The 23,475-nt window shown below is 32.7% G+C and overlaps 1 protein-coding gene and 2 pseudogenes across 2 annotated transcripts in view; 2 read left to right on the top strand and 1 right to left on the bottom strand.

The window, feature by feature from the left end:
* LOC105146659 (cuticle protein 16.8) overlaps positions 1-23,475 on the bottom strand; it is a 93,681-nt gene that overhangs the window by 54,024 nt on the left and 16,182 nt on the right. The gene's annotated exons all lie outside the window — the stretch shown is intronic.
* Positions 1,628-11,954, top strand: LOC147908807 (uncharacterized; annotated as a pseudogene).
* LOC147908806 (uncharacterized) lies at positions 16,742-17,914 on the top strand (annotated as a pseudogene).

The following is a 23,475-nucleotide window of genomic DNA, read 5'->3' as shown; positions in this document are numbered from 1 at the left end:
ATATCACATAATATATATTGCATTTTTTATAATTTTTATACTTAAATAAATGTATTACTTTTAATAAGATATCTCTAAATTATACGTTTAACTCTTAATACATATACAATTTTCTTTTACTGTGCATGATGGTTGTTTGTATGTGAGTTAATTTCCATAATTTTTACAAATATACAAAAATTATGAAGATTTTTATTATATATATATTTTAAAATCTTTAAAAAATATTTATGAAGTTATATATTTAAAAAGAAAGAAAGGATAAAAAAATTATTTAGTCAGGTGCAGTATTTCGAAGAAAAACAAGATATGAACAACTCATCATGAATACTCTAAAATTATATTAAAATAAAAAAATAATATTGTTTGTAATCTGCATTACAACTTCGGACATCTTGTCGACGTTAACATGGTTCTATTCGTTGAACACGGTATACGTGGCGACAGTCTGCGCCAGTGCTCCAACAGGTACGCAAGGACCAACAAAAAATACATGCAGTCGTTCGATCAATGTGGTTACATATTATATTATATATGAACATGTATGTACATACATACATACATATGTTTACGTACATTCATACATACATACATACAGGTTTTAAGTGCGCGCGACGCGATGTTCAATCATACTCTTATCAACTTCGGACATGTCGACGTTGACATGGTTCTATTCGTTGAACACCATCTACAATGGTACGCGGAATCTAATCCAATGCGTATGAGATATGTACAAATGAACGTATGTATGGATATATGTACGTATGTATGTATGTATTATGTATGAACGTATATACGTATGTATGTATGCATGTACGCATAAACGTATGTATGAAAGTATGTACATATGTATGCATGTAAGTGTGTACGTATGTACGTATATACGAATGAATGTGCGTGCGCGTATGTACATACTACACATAATGTTCTTCTCATTCTTTAAGAATTTACAAAAGTAGTAGAAATATGACAGTGGTCTGTCAGACCGACATAACCGTTGGTGTATTTTTTAACTTTACAGTTCAACAGTCAGTTAAATAATTGACATACTAATATCAATTGTGCAATTTATTACAAACGTCTGGACTTTAAGCGAGTCACTCTCAATGCAAATGTAGACAAATTATGATGTTACAAATTATAAAATACGGCAATGATTCTGTGTCATTTTGTTTATTTGATCCCCGCAATTGCTCTTTTCTAATATAAATTATTCAAGAAATTAAACTTTTTCTGATTGTAGAACTACAAGTATTATAATACGTATTGTATATAATGCAATATTGTCATAACTTGATATATATCCGTACATGTAGCCGTCAACTGTGTTTTTTATGTTCGAACTGGAATCGATTTAAAATCTCTTTGAAATATCGTTAAACACAATGACATAAGGAAAACACGCTTTTTTAATGCATGCCTAATTTGATTGTTTATACAAAGATTTATCGTTGGAAGGAAATTTATGGTGAAGTGACGGTGTTGAGAAACGGAGCCATTGTCTCATAACATTTTTGCATGTCCCATGGCATGGAATTTCTTGACAAAATCCGAAATGAACTGCGCTTCCTGGCTGAGTGTTTGTCACCATGAATTGCAATAGGAAGACAGAATGATTCCGTACAGCATGGTGAAACGCCTGATTATAATGGCTATAATTGGTATGGAAGAGAATGATGACAATAAGGCTCTCGTATACGTTAAAGGATTTAAAAAACGTAAATAGCTGGCTGATATATTCAATAGCGACGTCTTGACCATTGAAATCCTGGATGCTGATTACGAAGATATAAATTTTTTACATAATCTAGATATTACTAATACTGGACGATGTGAAAAAACATGTTAAGAATTGTGCGTTACAAAATGTATTTAAAATATACTGGTCAAAAAATGTCTGAAAAAATGTATCAAGTTTAAAAAATAAAATATAAGATTTCTTTTTAAATATGTTTTGATTTCTTTTCCCGAAATTCATTTTTGGAAAAAAAAATAGGAGTAGATAGATATTATTGTCGTTGGTGCCGATCCCTTAGATAAAAGAGATTCGATATCGTTAGTGTGCATTCTTATGATGTGTGTCAATTTGGTATCCTTCGACCACGTCGCAACTGTTCTTCAAAGTATAATGTATACAAAAAAAATCCCCTCCATTTTAGCATGTGTAAAAAAAATGTGGAAGGGAATACTGTTTAAAAGAAGAGCTCCGGGTAATGTTACCACATCAGTCGTTCAGAAAACTTCAACAGAGTTCAGACAGCTATTGTTAATTATAAGTTCTCCAAGAAAACAAAATATCTCAAGCCACGAACTATTACATTTCAATACAATAGGATGAGACGTGCAAGAAACAGTAATTCATTTAATTTTATAAAATATTTTATTTATACTAAATATATTACTTATACGTATTATAAATACTTATACGTTATGTATTTTTGTAAGATCTATTTACATGTTTTCTTTTTTTTCAAAGCGCATTTTCTCAAACATCATTTAATATGTACATCTTCGAAACCTCGCTACATGCTTCGTATCTTGATGAGGAAATGTGCATTGACATCGACAGCGTACAAATTTCTGGACATTGAGATCGTTGTATGATCTATATCTCATGCTACGTGGAAGACGTTCATTGAGAGGCGTGCAGATATCAAGCGATTAATGCAATCAACGGTCCCATCATCATCATCGATTCAAGATCTAAATGTGGAACTTGTTAAAATATATATAAATAATGTGAAATTAACATTAAATGGCACATGAAATCAACAATGTGCTTTTTTTATTTAAACTTGAGCAATGTATTCTATTAACTGAGTTAATATACTCATAATGTTAGTAAGAAATTCGAATATTTTATGTCATTTTTAAGACAAAATTGTATTACTAATAAAAGCGATGCTGTAAACACTTTGTACAAAATTTATGATAAAAATTCTATTGTGAATTAATAATCTATGGTTTAGATTATATTGTACATAGTGCATTACATGATAAATAAATTGTATGTTAAAATATATATTCTTTTCTTCTAAAATTATTTTATCCTTAATATTTTCGCCACTTATTCTTCATATCTTCGTAGTAGTATTGAATTAGTCAATAAGAAGGCGCGCTTAGTCATTTGTATTACATTGATAAAAAAAAAATATTATTATAATTAGTGTTACTAGGTTATATTATTAAAAATTCATAAAAATATTATCATAATTAGTTTCTAAGTTGTATCATTCAAAATCTTAAATACCATGTCTATTTAATTAAATTACATACAAGAAGAAAAGACAACGTGGGAGAGAGCACAACGGGAGGAAGAGAAATCGCAAATAATAAGTAGGACTGCAACGGGTGGAAGAGAGAGAACTGTCCTACAATGGACAGGAGAGAGAGGACAATAAGTTAAAGAGAGAATGCAACTGGTGAGAGCGAGAAGAAAAACCCTTCCCTCCTCTAACATGGACCCCGCCCTCCCTCGGTGACGCGCTTCTCCCTTTCTAATATCTATGAGGTATTTCCCCCTCTCCTTCCCTCTGTGTGTGAGGTAACTCCCTCACACACACACACACGCGCGCGCGCGCGCGCACATCGTATACGTATACGCATTAACACATAGTGAATTATAATTCCTATATATATTAGGTGTTGGAATTAATTCGTAGCGTTTTTAATGAAAGAATGTTATTTATTTCACATGAGCATTAAAAAATACATTAATGAAAGTACTTCCCATCACTTGTAAAACGCTACGAATTAATTCCAACACCTAATATATATATCCTACTGCTATTAATGGATGATAATTAATCTTCACGAAAGTAAATACATTTGAGTATAGGTAAGAAGGTAGAGGTATCGCATGTATTATTTCGTATGTGCAATTATTGGAAACTTGACCGTAGTATATAAGAATTAAAATAGAATTCATTAATTGGAATATTTTTGGATAATATTCCAATTTTCTACCTTTATTTGAAATGGAAAATGCAAATCTTTCGTTAACTTTCGACGCAGCTTCCCGCAAATCTGTTATTATCTGTTTTAACGATAGTAAGAACAAATGGGTATTGATCCTTCCTTCGAGCTAAATAATCTAACGTTTTCCCTACGTCCACTGTCAAATTTGTCATGATGACAGTAAGAATTTGTAGATGTTCATCTAAATTTTCTCGTTGCGTATACATGTCTAATTGCATTTTCCTCGTAACATTAAACAATAATAATAAATTTTCAATATAGGCCGTTGCCCTTTCGAAACTACTGATGTGTCCAATAGTCGCATTTAATATTTTTAATTGATATATGCTTCGCTGCATATTGTAATACCTGCTGGTTATCTTGAAATAAGTATCTGTAATTGCTCATTTATTCGCTATGCATCGTCAGCATTCATTGTACCGAACAGCGTTTCGCTGTATCGCGCTTATGATATTTATTAACTCTCTTTTAAAAATTAAAAAAACAAAGAACATGAAAAACCACAGCACAGGTTGTCGGTTGTGATGATTAAAACTTTATTCAATAATGAATTATTCAAGCGTTAATCAATACCCATATCAATAAATAAGCGATTAAACGTTTCGGCCACAATCTGGCCATCTTCAGTAATTAAACATCCTCTCAAAACGCAAAAATTTTTTACATTCAGTCGAAATAAGTACATCGGTCGTATGTTAAAATAGATTAAAAGTGTTCTTATTAGTGTGACGATGATCGTGCGGCAGTATTACACACCAGCTTATATGACAGGATAAAGTAGAACAAGAATTTCCAGATTCTAATCAGAATAAATTTTATAATTACGTTAATCTCTTATACTCGAAAAATAAAGAGCAAATGCGTTACCTGTTTTACAGTCAAAAAACGAAGCGGTAGATCTCAGACATTACTTTCGCACAATTAAATTTTAGTCGTGACATTGTGTGTTGTTACTGGTCTTATCATTTTACCACTATTTATATACCAAGTGAAACTTTCGAAAGTACCAGAACAATCCTTGAAGAAAAAAGGAGAACTTACATAAGCAAAGGAAGATAAACATCGGGTAAACTTTCCGTGTCACTTTGCTTATTGATACCTCTTGTTTGTTTCTTTATATGAATCATTTCTGAAATTCTTCTTTTTATCAGAGATCGCTCTGTGTCTAAAATTTTTATATTCTCCCAATCCAGATTATGCATCTCACTAAGACGATGATGCGAAACTACGGAGATCTCAGAGGACGGTTTCTTTATGTCGGCTTTATGTTCCTTTATCCGCGTTTTTAATTTCCGTTTCGTTTGGCCCACATATGATGATTCACAGTTTTTACAATTTATTTTATAAACTAAACCGCTTTTTTCATGCTTTGAAAGAGAATCTTTTCCTGTCTTAATAAACTTGTTCATTGTGTTCATGGGTTTATAGGCTATATTAAACCCATGAATGTGTGAAAGTTTTTTGAACTTTTCAGATACCCCTCCAAAATACGGTATCGTAAAAAATTTTTTTGAATTAGAGTTCAAATTATTGTCCACATGGTTCTCTTTCAAGTTAATTCTATTTGCTAAAGTTTTAATTCTATTGTTTATGATGGAAAAAACGAATTTCAACGGATAGCCATTACCCAAAAATACATTAATTAATTCAAAAAGACAAAGGCAATACCACCGTAATTTTGAACCGTGAGCGTTACAAAGAAAAAATGTATAACATTCTCAATGATCACTCCACATACATTTCAATCAAAAAAGATCCTACGAATAAAATTACTGCAGATATCGGTAAATTATTGAAATACTGGAAAAGCAAATGTTACATTGATTCAAACGTATATAAAAAATTGTATGTTTCTGACGGCGAACTTCCCAGGATATATGGACTGCCGAAAATTCATAAGGAAGGTCACCCTCTAAGAATAATCGTTAGTTGCATAAACAGCGCCTTTTATCCTTTAGCGAGTTTTCTAAAAAACATACTGGAGAAGAATATTGTGAATAATTTTGGTTACATAAAAAACAGCTTAGACTTAGTATATAAACTTAATGGCAAAGCTATGGATATGGATTTTAGCATTGTATCCTTTGATGTTGTCTCCATGTACACGGAATCGTTCAATGAATATTCCAACTGAAAGTCATAAGAAGTATTGAACGTAGGTGGAGTGATATTGTTAATGTAACTTCAATTCCATTGCACGAATTCATCAAAGCGATCACGACCATAATTGACTCCACTTTTTTCGCGTTTGACAATAAAATATTTAAACAGATTTTCGGCTTGCCAATGGGTTCTCCTTTGTCTCCGATACTTGCTAACATGGTTTTACAGGATTTAGAAGAAGAAATTATTACCAAGAATAATATCGTTTTATCTTTTTATTTTCGTTATGTAGACGACATTTTATTAGCCGTGCATAAAGAGAGCATTGATGAATTGCTGGAATTGTTTAATACATATCACGAAAGACTAAAGTTTACTATGGATTATGGTGATGAAAACGGTACAAATTTCTTAGACGTTAAATTAATGGAACAAGAAGGAAGGATTATCTTTGACATTTATAAAAAATCTTCGAATTCGGGTAGATATTTAAACTTTTTCTCAAATCATCCATTAATACATAAAAGAGGTGTTATCATCGGTCAACTTGATAGAATTATATTTTTGTCTCATCCGAAATTCCATGAAAAAAAACATTATTGAATTAATTAATGTATTTTTGGGTAATGGCTATCCGTTGAAATTCGTTTTTTCCACCATAAACAATAGAATTAAAACTTTAGCAAATAGAATTAACTTGAAAGAGAACCATGTGGACAATAATTTGAACTCTAATTCAAAAAAATTTTTTACGATACCGTATTTTGGAGGGGTATCTGAAAAGTTCAAAAAACTTTCACACATTCATGGGTTTAATATAGCCTATAAACCCATGAACACAATGAACAAGTTTATTAAGACAGGAAAAGATTCTCTTTCAAAGCATGAAAAAAGGTTTAGTTTATAAAATAAATTGTAAAAACTGTGAATCATCATATGTGGGCCAAACGAAACGGAAATTAAAAACGCGGATAAAGGAACATAAAGCCGACATAAAGAAACCGTCCTCTGAGATCTCCGTAGTTTCGCATCATCGTCTTAGTGAGATGCATAATCTGGATTGGGAGAATATAAAAATTTTAGACACAGAGCGATCTCTGATAAAAAGAAGAATTTCAGAAATGATTCATATAAAGAAACAAACAAGAGGTATCAATAAGCAAAGTGACACGGAAGGTTTACCCGATATTTATCTTCCTTTGCTTATGTAAGTTCTCCTTTTTTCTTCAAGGATTGTTCTGGTACTTTCGAAAGTTTCACTTGGTATATAAATAGTGGTAAAATGATAAGACCAGTAACAACACACAATGTCACGACTAAAATTTAATTGTGCGAAAGTAATGTCTGAGATCTACCGCTTCGTTTTTTGACTGTAAAACAGATAACGCATTTGCTCTTTATTTTTCGAGTATAAGAGATTAACGTAATTATAAAATTTATTCTGATTAGAATCTGGAAATTCTTGTTCTACTTTATCCTGTCATATAAGCTGATGTTGTAATACTGCCGCACGATCATCGTCACACTAATAAGAACACTTTTAATCTATTTTAACATACGACCGATGTACTTATTTCGACTGAATGTAAAAAATTTTTGCGTTTTGAGAGAATGTTTAATTACTGAAGATGGCCAGATTGTGGCCGAAACGTTTAATCGCTTATTTATTGATATGGGTATTGATTAACGCTTGAATAATTCATTATTGAATAAAGTTTTAATCATCACAACCGACAACCTGTGCTGTGGTTTTTCATGTTCTTTGTTTTTTTAATTTTTAAAATTATAACCACTTTTATTTTAGACATTTTGAATTAACTCTCTTTTGTTTGTATTGGAATTGTACTTAATTGTTCTAGCGATGCAGTAAGTTGGATATTTTCCTTTTCTAATATCCGTATCATATTCGCGTATATGTGTTGTGTGTTTCCGGTGCGATGATCTTTTCACATCGTTTTTACGTATTTTTTAAATACTCTTAAAGCTACTCAAATCGAGTCCTAAGAGCAGTAATAATCTAATTTAATTATGAGTTTCTATTCTGATTCCGCCTGATTCATCAACGCGAATCCTTTAAAATATATGCCGAGCGTATGATGGAACGATTCCCAGCGATATGTTGGTGTGGATTCAGGTGACGTTCCATCCGTGTAACTCCACACGAGCAGTATCCTGTAAGATAAGGATTCATATTATTCTTCGATGAATCCTTACCACACTGTACTGTTTACTTTGCTTCTTAATTATTTTATTCAGTGCTCTCTTAACCTTACTAGAGCTAAGACAGTTAAGTGAAAATGTGTGCAAATTACGGTTACAATCTGTTTACAATCTGTTCTTTGCACTTTCTACATGCGATAACTGTCGTCGCAGTTACTGATTGCGGGTTGCACGCAATCTGCAGTCAGTCATGTAGCAATCTTATTCTTTTTATCGTGATATCCCTTGATGCCTCTCTGCAGATGCATGATATTCATAATGTATCATGATATTCATAAGGTATATACTGTTTCTTTTCTTCCGTATATTCCTTTGTGGTACCCTCCTTATCTTCTTTGGTGATGTCTTCCCTTTCTTTTGCGTTGTGTACGTGTTCGTCGTTCCGAATTGGATTTCGATTCAGAGCATTTGCGTTAGTATTACCCCTACCAGCATTATATCTTTTAATCATACTCTTTTAATTTCAATCTCCGGCGCATTAATCTCGAGCCTAGATCATTTACATTAAAAAGCCAGACTAATGATCTGTGATCAGTTACGATAGTAAACTACGGTCGTACAGATATGGGCGAAAATATTTGATAGCCCAGACTAGTAAATTCTTCCTCTGTATTATTATAATTTTGTTCGGCTTTATTTAATATTTGGCTCGCGTAAGCAATCGGTCTTGCCATTTAGAACCAATCGTGTACTCGAATGTGACGAATGTGACATAATCAAGAATATGCACAGCATAAGATCAGTTTTAGAAAAATTATGAGCATACTCTTGTACTTCTACCATGGCTGCTATTTCATTTACTTTTTGTATATTGTATCGACCGCGATCAATACCGTTAAAAATCCTAATTGTAAATCACGTATATTGTAATTTTTAATTAATTGTCCCATTTAAATTTCTTCATGCATCATTCGACAGGATTGTGCAAAAATATTATTCGTGCGCATTAAATTATCTATTAAATGTAAAATTTCTTTATCAAGATTCGAATTTCGATGTAATCTACATTTTGTTGCTTCATTATGCTCTACGATAAAGAGTTGTCCATAGCTTAGATGTTAAATTTCATTAGATATGGAATATAGCGCAGTATTAATTTAATAATAAATTTAATAATAAATTTGTCCTTGAATTTGAAATAATAAGGTTACACATCTTTGTGTACCAAAATTTGATATTTTTGCATCAAATGAAAATATATTGTTATAAGATTATACGAATATAATCATAAAAATGATTTGGGATGATTTCCAGTAGATAATTTATAAAGTTCATACGGAGTTTGAAGTAAAAGATCTAACTTAACAGATCTATGATTGCAACAATTATTATGAATTTCCTTTATCAGCCACTTTTTCAGAGTTAAAATGTTTAGCATCACAATGTTCGCAACATATATTCATTTCTCCTATATAATGTATTTCTGTAACATTTTGTAATTGAATTATATTAATGTTTGTATATCCTTTTTTTGAAGTTTGAGATTTTTCAATCCAATCCATTTGACTTTTCTTTTTATTCATAATAATATATTATAAAATATTAATTTTCATTTTACTACTTCATTATTTGTTAAAGTAATATTTTGAGATAATTCTTCATCTAAATTAATTAAATTTTCGAATTTATTATTATCATAATTTATTAATTTATTTGGTGTGCTAGGTCAGTACTCGCAAAGATTTACATTTCGGGTCGATTCCGGCGCTCTATCCCCACTACCTCAAGACTCGACGGCCGAGCCGCTGGGCGCTCATGTGACGCTCTGGCTCAATAGTGTCTCTGTATCTTAAACGTGCGGACGTCGTACCTTACGTTATTAAAGAATATAAAGAATATAAACATTATAAAGAAAATTTTCCTTGCAAAATAATTTTTATTTCCTTAAAAAAATCAAATACTAAATTTTCTAAAACATTTTGTCATAATAATTCTTGCCTATCAGAAACTATTCAATAATTGTTATATAAATTTACATCGAGAAGTTTCCAGAATAATTAATACATTTTATCATAATAACTCTTGCCTACCAGAAACCATTCAATAATTGTTATAAATTTACATTGAGAAGTTTCTATAACAAACTTGCAAAGATTGAAGTCAGGAAATATGTGAATCTGGAAATTCCGTGTTTTTTATACGAAGTTTTATAAAATTTCAAATAATGAGAATTCTATATCGCAATAACTATCTTCTTCTGTAAGTGAATATAATTTTAATTAAAATGATAAAATTATATTCGCTTAAAAAAAAATAAAATAGAAAAAAATAGTTATTGCGATATAGAATCCTCGTGCTTAAAACTTTATATGAAAAACACAAAATTTCCAGATTCACATATTTGCTGACTTCAATCTTCGCAAGTCTATTATAGAAACTTCTCTATGTAAATTTTTAACAATTATTAAATGGTTTTTGCTAAGTAAGAATTATTATGACAAAATGTTTTAGAAAATTTATAAATGTTTTAGAAAATTTTTTTGTTTTAGTAGTTAATTTTTTTAAGAACATAAAAAGTATTTTGCAAGAAAAATATTCTCTAATAACGTAAAGTACGATCTTCGCATGTTTAAGTTATAGAGACGCTCCTGAGCCAGAGCGTCACATAAGTGCCCGGCGGCTCGGCCGCCGAACCTCGAGCGGGATAGCGCGTCAGAATCAGTCGGAAATTTGCAAATCTTTGCGAGCATTGCTATAAGAGATTATTGTCAGCTAATTATAATATATACTGATGTTATGCAAATTGTACTGTCATTTTTAATAATTTTAATTAATTTAACTTTTTTATTTGTCAAGCTAGTTAGTTATATGTTCTAAACATTTTGATGATGCGTGCTCCTTGAAGCCTTTGCAACAACAAATATACTTCATTATAGTTTTCCTAGAGGAAAAAAGTTGCACTCGAGTGCTGTTACTACGTTGCATTTTCTTCTGCTAGCATCTAATATTTCTGTAATTGAGAATGCGTTCGATAGAGTACATCCTCCATTATATGATAATGCTTCATCAATTGCAGAAGCCTTTTATGCAGCAATGTCTTCACCAGTATCGATCATAGGCACCCATAGGATCCCATGGAGAAATGTCTCCACAGATGTCGAGCAATGCTTTGTTGACAACTGCTGAAGAATTAGAAGTAATTTCTTCGCCAGTATTCGCCGATGTTTCGATGAGTGTTGAGACATTTCCAGTTCCTTCATCAATATCCAGTAATGCTTTGTCGGTCACAGACAATGGAGCATTGTCATTTCTTAAAATGTAAGTTTTATCGAATGGATCCCGATTGACCACGTCATTATTGGGCATAGCCACTCACAGCGATTCAATTAATATTTACAAATTATATATTTACAAATTATTATTTTATATTTTTAGAGAAGATATTCTATTCCAGTACGCTATAATGAAAGCTAAATTATATGAACTTGAGCAGAAAGTAAAGACAGGAAATCAACGCTTTGAAAGCAGAATGCATGAGTTGTTAGGAAAATTTTTGATTCCAGGACAGATCCGACTTCTGTTAAATCCATCAATGAATAAAATCAAATGATCTTCTGAAGATATCGTTGTGATGTCCGAGCTTAAAGGGATACCGTTACGTAAAAAATGTCATGAAAATATCCCTTCCTGGATTGTCAACACTTCGAAAGTAGGCTAACAAAGTTCATATCGAGCTTAGTGTTCTTTCCGTTGTTCTTAATGTGATGAGAGCTAGGAGAAAACACATATCTGATATTGAAAAATTAATAATGCTTGCATTTGACGAAATGTATTTAAATCATAAGATAAGCATTGATCGGGAAACGGAACAAGTCATTGGTCCATATAAAACCTGTCAATGCATAATAGTTTGTAATCTTTTTTCAAGCTGGAAACAGCCTATTTATTATCAGTATGATAAATCAATGAATGTAAATACTCTTTTCGAAATCATTTCAAAACTGCATGATTCTGAGTATACTATCGTAGCTTTAACATGTGACATGGGATCAGGAAATATGAAATTATGATTAGAATTGGCATACATCCTAAAAAATGCTATTTTGCATTTTAGCATCCAGTTTGCGATGAGCTAAAAATATTTGTGTTTGCAGATATGCCTTATCTGTTAAAGTTGCTAAGAAACCATTTTTTGGATGATGGTTTCAATTGGAAAGGAAAAAAAATAGAAAACCTAATTTTGCAGAAATTAATATCCTTAAACTCAAAAAATTTGAAAATAGCCTACAAAATTACAAATGACTATTTAACTGTACAAGGTTCAGACAGGCAAAAGGTTTTGCCTGCTGCACAGGTATTGTCAAATACAACAGTACAATTAGATGGTGCTCTGAAAAAGGCTTTTTGCACAATATTGAGTTTGGTGAAGATACCGCTGCGTTTATTCAGCTTTGCAATGACTGATTCGACATATATTAGGTGTTGGAATTAATTCGTAGCGTTTTTAATGAAAGAATGTTATTTATTTCACATGAGCATTAAAAAATACATTAATGAAAGTACTTCCCATCACTTGTAAAACGCTACGAATTAATTCCAACACCTAATATAATGTTTCAATTAAATCCAAGTTTCATAAAATCGAAATGTGCTTATGGTATGCATATCCAGAAACAGAATGAAATATTGGATCAAATGACTACATTTATAAGCGAATGCCGAATTGGAAAGCATAAGAGTATGTTGAACTTTCAAAAAGGAATTTGTGTAAGCAATGCTTCTTTGCAACAATTATTTCTGCATCTACAAGAGAAATATGAAATCTACAATATTTCGTACATAATACCGCTTGAATCAGGATTTGCTAGAACATCTATTTTCTTTCATCCGATTATTGGGAGCCACTAACGATCACCCGAATGTCCTAGATTTCAGATTTCGTTTAAAGCACTATATTAGGTAAACATTCAAATGAATTGTTCTCATCAAAATCAAATGTTCAAGAAATCAACAATTTTTCTTTTTATTTCGATGAATTCTTGTTAATAAATATGCAAGCGCCGATAGGTAATAGGGAAGAAACCAACAAAGAACCTATACATTGCTGCCATGAATTGTGCGTATGCGAAAATAATAACTGTATCTCGTTCGATGAATGCTCTTTTTCTATAACTTATAAAGAAGATGCTAATGTTGTCGTTAGATAAGTTAGATATAAGTTACATTATGGAAGAAGAGGCGTTAAAATATATGGCAGGATTCCGGATATCGTTGCACTCCGGTTTAAAAACAAATATAGTACATTAGATGTAGAAACGAGACATATGGTTTCCGAGCGATATAAGTTGACTTGAATTTATTTCATGTGGAAAATATATATATATCTATCAGAAATGCGATTGCAAAATGCTAGAATAATAAATACAGAATTCGAAAAATTACATGATACGACTCTACGCAAGGAAAAAGAGATTTTCACAACGAATAAGCATCAAAAATTTGTTAAATTGCTCATCAATTTAACTTGTGATACTTGTGTTACTGCAGTAGTTTAGTAGAGTTAGCATTAGTATATATGTAAATTCACATAAGAATCATATAAGCATTAAGATTTAGTTAGACCGTTTAAGGCTTTGATTTCTATAGTTTGTGATAGTATGCCCGATGAAAAAATTTGATAAAAATTTGTAATTGAGCTCCAAATTATATTTATTCAAAATTTTTACATAAAAAAATATAATCATATATGCATTCAAAATTTTGAGTTTTCAGAAAATATTTATTCACAAAAAAACTATGAATATTTAACAAGTATTCATATTCATTCAAACAAAATATAAACTGAAAAAGAAAGCTCCAATAAGCAATCGTTACTTCTTAATTATAATCGGTACTTTGATGACGTTAAGTAAAAAAAAAGGATTTTGAAATGGAGTAAAAAATGCTCGCATATTTTCTTAAAAATTAACAATGTCATGGCTTATTTCAAGCTATAATTAAATTAATTTAAAATTAATATAATTAACATCGATCTAGATTTTAATAAAATCGATATTATAGAAGATATTTCAATAAATTTCTCCAAACTTCTTGTATTCGATTTCTCCTGTTCTTGCAACTTTGCAGACGAAACAATTCAAGTAAGTTTTAGTGTTATGATCACCTCTAAAACAGAGGGATCTAATGGAACAATGACGTATACTATAACTTATTCGCTACACTAAAATACGCTGTTGAAGTCGTATCTTTTTTTCGATGGCAAAAACATCCCTTTAAATTACTTTATCGAAGAATGCGAGGAAGCAAAATCCATGTTATCAGATGAAGCTGAATCGCAATCCACCAAAGTCATAACAAGAATTGTGAAGCGCGTCGCATTATACAAGACCAAGACTTTAAGCGTGGCACAATTAACCAAATATCTAAAACAGGTCTACGGCACTTCAAAAAATATATATCAATTGCAAGGGGAGTTAGGTCACACTTATCAAAAGAATGAGGAAGACATAATCACATACGCGAATCGAGTGATTTTAGGAAAACAAATAATGGAGGCCCATAAAATTTCGGGAAATGCCCTTTGCAATCAAAATATTAAAGTATCTTTAGAAAAGGACATGTGTGTTTTATTAGGAGATTAAAACCAGAAATTGAACAAAGGATAGCAAGAAATTTAGGTGTTCAAGAAACGATAGTCAATGCATTGCGGATAGGAACTCCATTCGATGTCAGACGAAATCAAGAAAGTACATCGAATAAAGCATTAAATACTAATCACGAGAAACCTATCAGATTTGTTATAAAAAAGAACATTCGGCTTCAAACTGTAGAAAATTGATTAATTTTAGAACAAAGATATTAGTATGTCATGGATATTGTGGGATCTCTATCTAAAATCGAGAAAGGAAATGACTATATATTAACATTACAGGATCAGCTGACTAAATTTTGGATATACCCCTGCCAGACTGCTGAAACCGTAGCAGAAGCCTTTGTTGACAGATTTATCTGCATATTAGGAGCATCCAAGGCGATATTAACAGATCAAGGAAGAAATTTTATTAGCGAATTAATAAAGAAAATTGCAAAGTTATTCAGGATTCGTAAACTGCGTATTACCGCCTTCTACCCTCAATCAAATGGATCATTGGAAAGATCTCATCAGGCAAATATTTAAAACAATACACCAATGATCAAAAACAATGGGATAGGTAAATTGGATTAGCAATATTTAATTGTAACACCAGTATCCATGAAGTCACCAAACATACTCCTTATGAATAGTAGTATTCGGCAAAATAGCAAGAACGCCGTCAAATAAATTGTTAGGCTCTGAAGACAAATTGACAAGTTATGACGAATATCTGATAAATCTAGTTACGCACCATCCAAGGAAATGCTCGTGATAACGTAGCAACTAAAATTAAATCCAAAAAGCATTATAATAAGAAGATTAATCCGCAACTATTTAAACCAAGAGATTATGTTTTTTGCTATTAAAGGGATCAAACTGGAAAAATTCGGGGATCAATATATAAGACCTTATAAAGTGTTAGAAATATTAAATCGGAATAACATAAAAATTAGAATAAAGAAAAACAGTCGAATAGTATATCCTAACAGATTGCCAATCTCTCACATAAAACCGGCTCTCAATAATTAATCTAAAATAATAATAACAAAATAAAATTTCAGATGGATTCCCGGATGATTGGACGAATTATGACAATAGCATTATTAATAAGTTGGACTCACGGAACTTATGGGATAATAAAGTATGATTGCGGATCATCATTAGCAAATATAACTACAATGTCATTACTTAATATCGAAGAATGTGATATGACACAGCAAAGAGTGAACAAGACCCTAAAGTATATACAACTCGTATATCCAAATTAACGAATTCAAATCCATGAGAGTAATTCAATGTAAAGTAGAACTCGATAGAACTGTTAAAAAATATGGAATGTTCTCTCACACTATGAATGTACACAATGGTAAATACTCGTACATACAAGAAACATCTCGCGAGGCGTGTGAAGAGATGCACATTATGGGATACCTCTAAATGGGGTACATAACCAGACTAAAATCAGACAGATTCTCGAACAACCACCTTAGCAGGACAAGATAACGACGGATCGTGTAGCGAAAGCACATATTTCGATCCCTATGGAATATGGACTGATGTTATCATATTAGCAACTGTAACAATTACGTTATTAGATTACCATGTCACTGTATAACTAAACATTAATCAGGTAATGTTACGATCAGGTGTAATTTTTGAATTCGGCTCTATCCATTGTGTGAATATTGAAGGAGGGAATACTTATTCGAATGTGTTATCTGCATGAGAGACTTGTGGAATATCAAATTATGGCACTTTACACTGGACTTGCGGAAACATTGACAGACGATATGGGTGTACGACCTCAAATAATTTACATCTTAAATTCAAGATACCGTTTTTGCCTTAACAAAAAAGGGGAAAATAATGAGCGGCCACGTTCTTGTACGAACCGAACACCCAAAATTATTAATTTTCGAAACCACACCCGATAATAAAATTTTCAGCAAGATATATAAATAAGAAAATCTCGACATTTTCACCTACATGAATTCTAAATTTATATACATAAAAAAACACATACGCACTTAAATAAGTTTATACCGCACTTATACCGAATGTACTTCAACAACAGTGTAATCTCAAACAGAAAATATTACAAAACGCCTTAGCTCTTGCCACTCATTCATCGGATGCTTTCGCTTACCACGTAATGCAAGGGCCTGGATATGACTTTATTAGCCAGAGAAGTAATACATATAGTAAAATGTGTGCCCGCTGAGGTAAAACTCGCCTCAACTCAAGAATGTTATGATCAATTACCCGTTAGAAATAACGAAACACAGTTTCTAACATCACAAACTCACATCCTGATGCAACAAGGAACGCAAGTGACTTGTAATTCACTCGCACCTATGTATCTTCTCGCTATGTACCTTCTAGGTGATTTATAGTATCGGCTTATGCCCCGGCCAATAGAAATTTTACCCGTCGTACTCAAACCAATGATCAAACTAACTTGGAAATATATTAGCCCCGGATTGCCACAAGCGGTATATATTCAGATAATGACTTAGAAATCTTACGAGATCACATAATGTTTTCAGCCGAACGACCATCCATACTCAATACCGTAGCACGAGGAATTATGGGACAACCAGGATTTCTGAATGGAGGTTTGTTCTCTAACTTAGATGAAGCATCAATAGAAAAGATAGCCATGTCTGCCTGGGAAATTTTGGAACAAATTCCTAATTTTCGGAAATGTTAGCGCTGGAATAATATGGAGGAATATATGTAAGCGCAAGAATCATAAAACTATTATTAGACACAATCGTACATGGATATGCTCTGCATACCGTATATGAGTGGTTAATGTTCTTAATAGGAGCCATTTGGAATTCACTTACCAATCTTTTACAACACCTAAGAAAGGAAAAACGTATGAACAAGAACATAACTGCTTCAGCTCCCGTCGAGTCAGAATCTAAGGGAATAAAAAATTCTGAAGTCATCTCTATACGAGATAATACGAGAACAGAATCCAATTATCCTTTCCTTCTTCTCAAAAAGAAGTCTCCACCTATATCCTTAAGCTAAAAGGGTAAATAAAGGGAATCTTCTCTGTCTATTTTTTCTGTCCCTCCTCTCTAAACAAAAAAAAAAAACAAAAAACCACCCAATTATAATTCTTATAATTCTTTTATAAATAACAATGGAGATTACCTGCATAAACACGCGACTTCTAACACGTAGCCCATTGAACGAATAATAAAAGTGGATTCATCCATGAAATTTTGGATTCAACTTCATAGTAGTCACGAGGACTTTAAGGAGCTAATAGACGAACTCATTCGTCGGCTAACGCGACGTAGCCGATCCCTATCCTTACTATCCAATCACACCCACCTGGACGAGATAGTTGCGGTCCAAGAAGGACGAAAGTGGCAAAGGGATGTTCTCACCCAAATTCGAAGGGATGGAACAGCAGTGATCGCTCTAAAAGACTGGGGGTGCATTATCGAGCGACTCTATCACGACCTCTCCATACTTGAGGATCTCTTCATAAATTTCGCGATCTAGAATGGCAGGCAGTTTCCTGTGTACTTGCTTACACTGGACCTGACTTTGCAAAAAGAACGTGGTCCCGACGAACAAGGCAGCTCATTTAATTTCTAACGGAGCGACGCGAAGGATGGATTAGCATCATGGGAGATATAAACGAAGAGGCTACGCTTGTAAAATTAGAAATAAGAAACGAATGGCAAATAAAAAATGTCAAGAACATTTTAATAAGTCTATGCTAGAAACTGTACAGCCCTCTGTTGAATCGAATATTAAGAAGAAATTAAAAATACTTTTACCCACGACCGCTCAAAATATACAAACTATTATAATACTACTATTATAATACTACTATTATAATACTATATATATATATATATATATGTGTGTGTGTATATACAGGGTTGGCCATATTCGACGGAAAGACCTTGAACCCTATTAAATGATTTTTAAAATGAACAGCAAAAAATGTGTTTTTTTCCCATGATTGAAAAAAAAACATCTTTCCGTCGAATATGGCCAACCCTGTATATAATATATTATATATATAGGTTTTTTTAAAGTGACTTTAAATTATATCCATATATATATATATCTGACAATTTCAATGTTGGAAGAGAAGGTAATTCATATATTGTTTGAGATCGTTAATTCGGGAAAGGCAGGAATTCTTTCGGTTGACCGACAGTGATTGTCATTGAACGCACGCATAAAGTGAGCTCGTGATTTCATCTCGAGCATGATCTTAATCCTCATTAAAAATCAGCGATTTGGCGTTCTTTGTTCTTTTAAAACAATTCGATTCTTAGAGTTCTTAGAGTCATAGTCTCGCTACTATATCGCTTCGTAAAACCGCCGTGCTAACCGCTTAGTGAAAACCGCTATAAAACGAATCTTTTCGAGAAGTGCCGAGAAAATCGCCGAGATTTTCCATCACCGCGATTCCAAATACAATTTGGAAAAGGTGACCGAATTTAATATTCTGTTAATCTAATATTTAATTAATTATATTTTCTGAATTTGTAATAACTGTGCATATTAAAGAAAATTCTTTTGTTAAATTACAAAGAAACGGAGTTCTCTTCACTGTCGCTTATCATATCAACCTTGTGTCGTTTTCTCACTCGAATCTTTCCGCGCGGTGCATTCCCGCACATATATATATATATATATATATATATATATATATATATATGAATGATATTCATATAAACACTTATGCGCCTATGCGTTACCTTCTCTTCCAAAATTGAAATTGTCAGATTAAATTACAATACATGAAATGCCTGCTTACTGCTATCTCTGTTGCATCTTTGGCCAACGAGAAGAAGAGCCAGAGAAGTAGTGTATCAACCAAAGAAGAGGATCAATGGGACGCCTATCGATATCTGGTGAAACTCCGATACGTTACTACACGGAAAGGCGAGTCTATCAACACACCGGCACCTTCTTTAAAATTTATTGCTACTGTTATGAAGATGTGGTGGCTGAATGGAAAAACCAATACATTCCCGTCTTTGCACACATGATAATTCACCAGGATTCTGTACGTAACCAGAAAAACTGTGCGACCTGCGGTACAACTATTATACAAATACAGCCTGTAGAAGAATGCCTAAACTATATTGAAGGATTTACACATGCTAATAAGACACAATTGAACGCAGGATGGGGGATACCAAGGATCCCCACACATGAATTTTGGGCGGCTCTTAATCTAATGTAAGCATTTAATGTCTAGGCTTCGATCAAATAGCCTCCCCGCCCAGCGGAATTTTTGTAATATCATGAGAAACCACACATACACACACATATATATAAGGCGTATGACTTTGCTTATACCGTTTTTTTCCGAAATTCGAGGCTTTATTGTAAAAAACTGGTAATACATTTATGATTCAAAGTATTGTCCATCGCTGGCCACTACTTTTTCCCATCTTTCGGGCAGCATACGAATCCCGCGTCGAAAAAACTAGTCATCTTTTGAGGCGATCCACGAATCGATCCAATTTTTTACTTCTTCATAAGACCGGAAGTGCTGGTCAGCCAGGTCGTGTGCCATTGATCGAAACAAGTGATAGTCAGAGGGAGCAACGTCTGGAGAATACGGCGGGTGGGGTAGGACTTCCCATTTCAACGTTTCCAAGTATGTCTTGACCACTTTCGCAACACGGGGTCGAGCATTGTCATGCTGCAAAATCACTTTATCGTGCCTCTCGTTGTATTGCGGCCGTTTTTCTTTCAATGTTCGGCTCAAACGCATCAATTGCGTTCGATACTGATCGCCTGTGACTGTTTCAGTTGGTTTTAAGAGCTCATAATATACTACGCCGAGCTGGTCCCACCAAATACAGAGCATGATCTTGGAGCCGTGAATATTCGGTTTGACCGTCGACGTGGAAGCATGGCCGGGAACTCCCCATGATTTTCTGCGCTTGGGATTATCGTAATGAACCCATTTTTCGTCCCCAGTCACAATGCGATGCAGAAAGCCCTTCCGTCTTTGCCTTTCAAGCAGCTGTTCACAAGCAAACAAACGCCGTTCAACATCTCTCGGCTTCAACTCGTACGGCACCCAATTTCCTTGCTTCTGAATCATTCCCATGGCTTTGAAACATTTTGAAATGACTGATTGAGTCACTCCTAATGATCGTGCCAATTCTTTTTGATTTTGACAAGAGTCTTGATCAAGTAATGCCTTCAATTCTGCATCTTCGAAAACCTTCTCTCTTCCACCGCTGCTGGTCTTCGACGTGAAAATCACCATTCTTGAAGTGTTGAAATCACTTACGACACGTTCTTTCACTAATAGTGGCTTCACCATAAATATTTGAAAGCATTCGATGAGCCTCAGCCGCAGATTTCTTCATATTGAAGCAGAAAATTAAAACTTCCCGCAAATGACAAGAATTTGGCTCGTAAATTGACATTTTCAATCGAGAATAACTTTATGATGCAGACACAAATCGACTAATGTTTCTATGGGATTATATTGACAGATGCCCAAGTTTATTGTGTGACGTCTATGATCTATTTATTTTGATCACCACTTACCGCTAAAGCCATCTATACGAAAAAGGTATAAGCAAAGTCATACACCTAATATATATATATATATGTGTATATATACATATATATATATATATATATATATATATATATATATATATATATATACACGTATATATACAACATACACAAAAAGAGGGACAAAAATTGAATAAAATAAAAAAAAATTTATATGCCGAAATTATAAAATTCTTCGAAAAATCTTATTAGAAAGTACAAAACGCATTTAAATATAATCGTTTTAATCAAAAATAATTTTAGTATCAAATACACTTATAATTAAGATAATTAATCATATATAATAATTAATCATATATAATAAGACTCTAACGAATGCACTTTTATCTTTTAAGCTGTGCAAACTAATTTTATAACAGAGGTTTAAATTTAAAATATTCAAAAATATAATAATTAAATAACTAAAAATCTTCAAATACATTTGCATAAAAACATCCACAAAAGTTTATCTCAATTTTAGCCACCAATATTAATTTCCTTTTAATTTTATGATTTGTTAAATTTAATGCACATATTTATTACATTTAAGACTTTCGTAATTTTAATACTCGTTAATCAAAAGCATTTTTCTTTTTTTTTCCTCGAAATTTATTTCTATACTTCTAACAGATAACAAATCCATTATATAGTGTTCAGTATTTTAAAGAGAGAAGGAATATATATACACATATTTATATATATATATATTTTTTTCAGACACTCTGTTTTATATATATATATATATATATATACATATATATATATATATATATATATATATATATACAGGGTGCGTCACCAAAATCCAGACAAATTTAAATTGAAATTGAATGTAAATTTGTCTGGATTTTGGTGACGCACCCTGTATAACAGAATGTCTGAAAATAATCGCCAAATATTTCATGGGTAGGTAGAGCGGACTAAACTAAGTCGAAAAGTCCTCTACCATTTTGTAACGCTCGCAATAATTAATGAGATATTAACGTTTAAACTTAGCCGAATATGCACGTCCTCCGGACCTATTATTGCCGAAAGTACGGCCCATTGGGCGCGCGGGCCACGAAGAGTGGGGCTTCTCGTCGCGAGCATCTAAGCTCAAAGAGGCGTGCCTGCTAGGCCATTCCCGCTCCTCGTGGCCCGCGTGCCGTGCGCTCGGTGGGCCGTATCTTTGACAATAGTAAGTCGAACGGACGCGCGTATTGCATATGCTGATCGTCGAGATATCTTTCCGCTTGCTTTATTATACGATGTTTTTATTTAATTACGCTTCGAGACACATTTTGTCGGAACTATCGCGTCGTTTTATGCTATATTTAGTCGGAATTTTATTTTTTGACATGTTAATGCGTGTACACTTGAAATTATTAGTACAAGCTCAGGTAGATAGCCGCTACATTGTAAATCCAGATGTATTATTTTTCCATGTATAATAACGCATTTGACTGAGGTTCTTTTTCACATGTTTCTTACCGTTTAACAAGTTTCATTGTACACCGTTAGAAACGTTCTTAAATTTTATTAATCTTTTATGTTCACTGATGAATAAAATTTAAATTTTCTGCCACTGAAAAAATTATTTATGTATACGTTAATGAGATGTTTAAATTTGTAGTAACTGAAACCTTAAGTGTATTGAAAAACACTAATTGAAAATTGAATGTTTTAGTTTATTTCGATTAAACTATCCAAATTTAATGCCGATTAATAACTATCCGATTATAACTATCAAATTTAATGCCCATGTTCATTACATTAAAAAAATCTGTAACTTTACAAGGAAAGGGATCCAACTGTCCCTCTCCGATTTTAATGAGCATTTACTATATTATTCTCCAGACAAAAATAAGCGACACGTATTTTTTTATACGTACCCATACGCACTTTTAGGGGAGTAGAATACTCTTTAGAAAAAAAGTGTTTCGATGTTTCTCTTTCGAAGCGAATGTCGCTGGAATTGTAAGAGATAGAAAAAAATTTCAGAATGAAAACAGAATGGCTTTAAAAGTACTTTAGAACTGTAGTAAAAAAAT

Source organism: Acromyrmex echinatior, chromosome 8 (assembly GCF_024713525.1).
Source record: "Acromyrmex echinatior isolate Ae372 chromosome 8, ASM2471352v2, whole genome shotgun sequence".
In the NCBI taxonomy this organism is placed as follows: Eukaryota; Metazoa; Arthropoda; class Insecta; order Hymenoptera; family Formicidae; genus Acromyrmex; species Acromyrmex echinatior.
The sequence above is the reverse complement of the archived record's forward strand: the minus strand, read 5'-3'. Positions and strand labels throughout refer to the sequence as shown.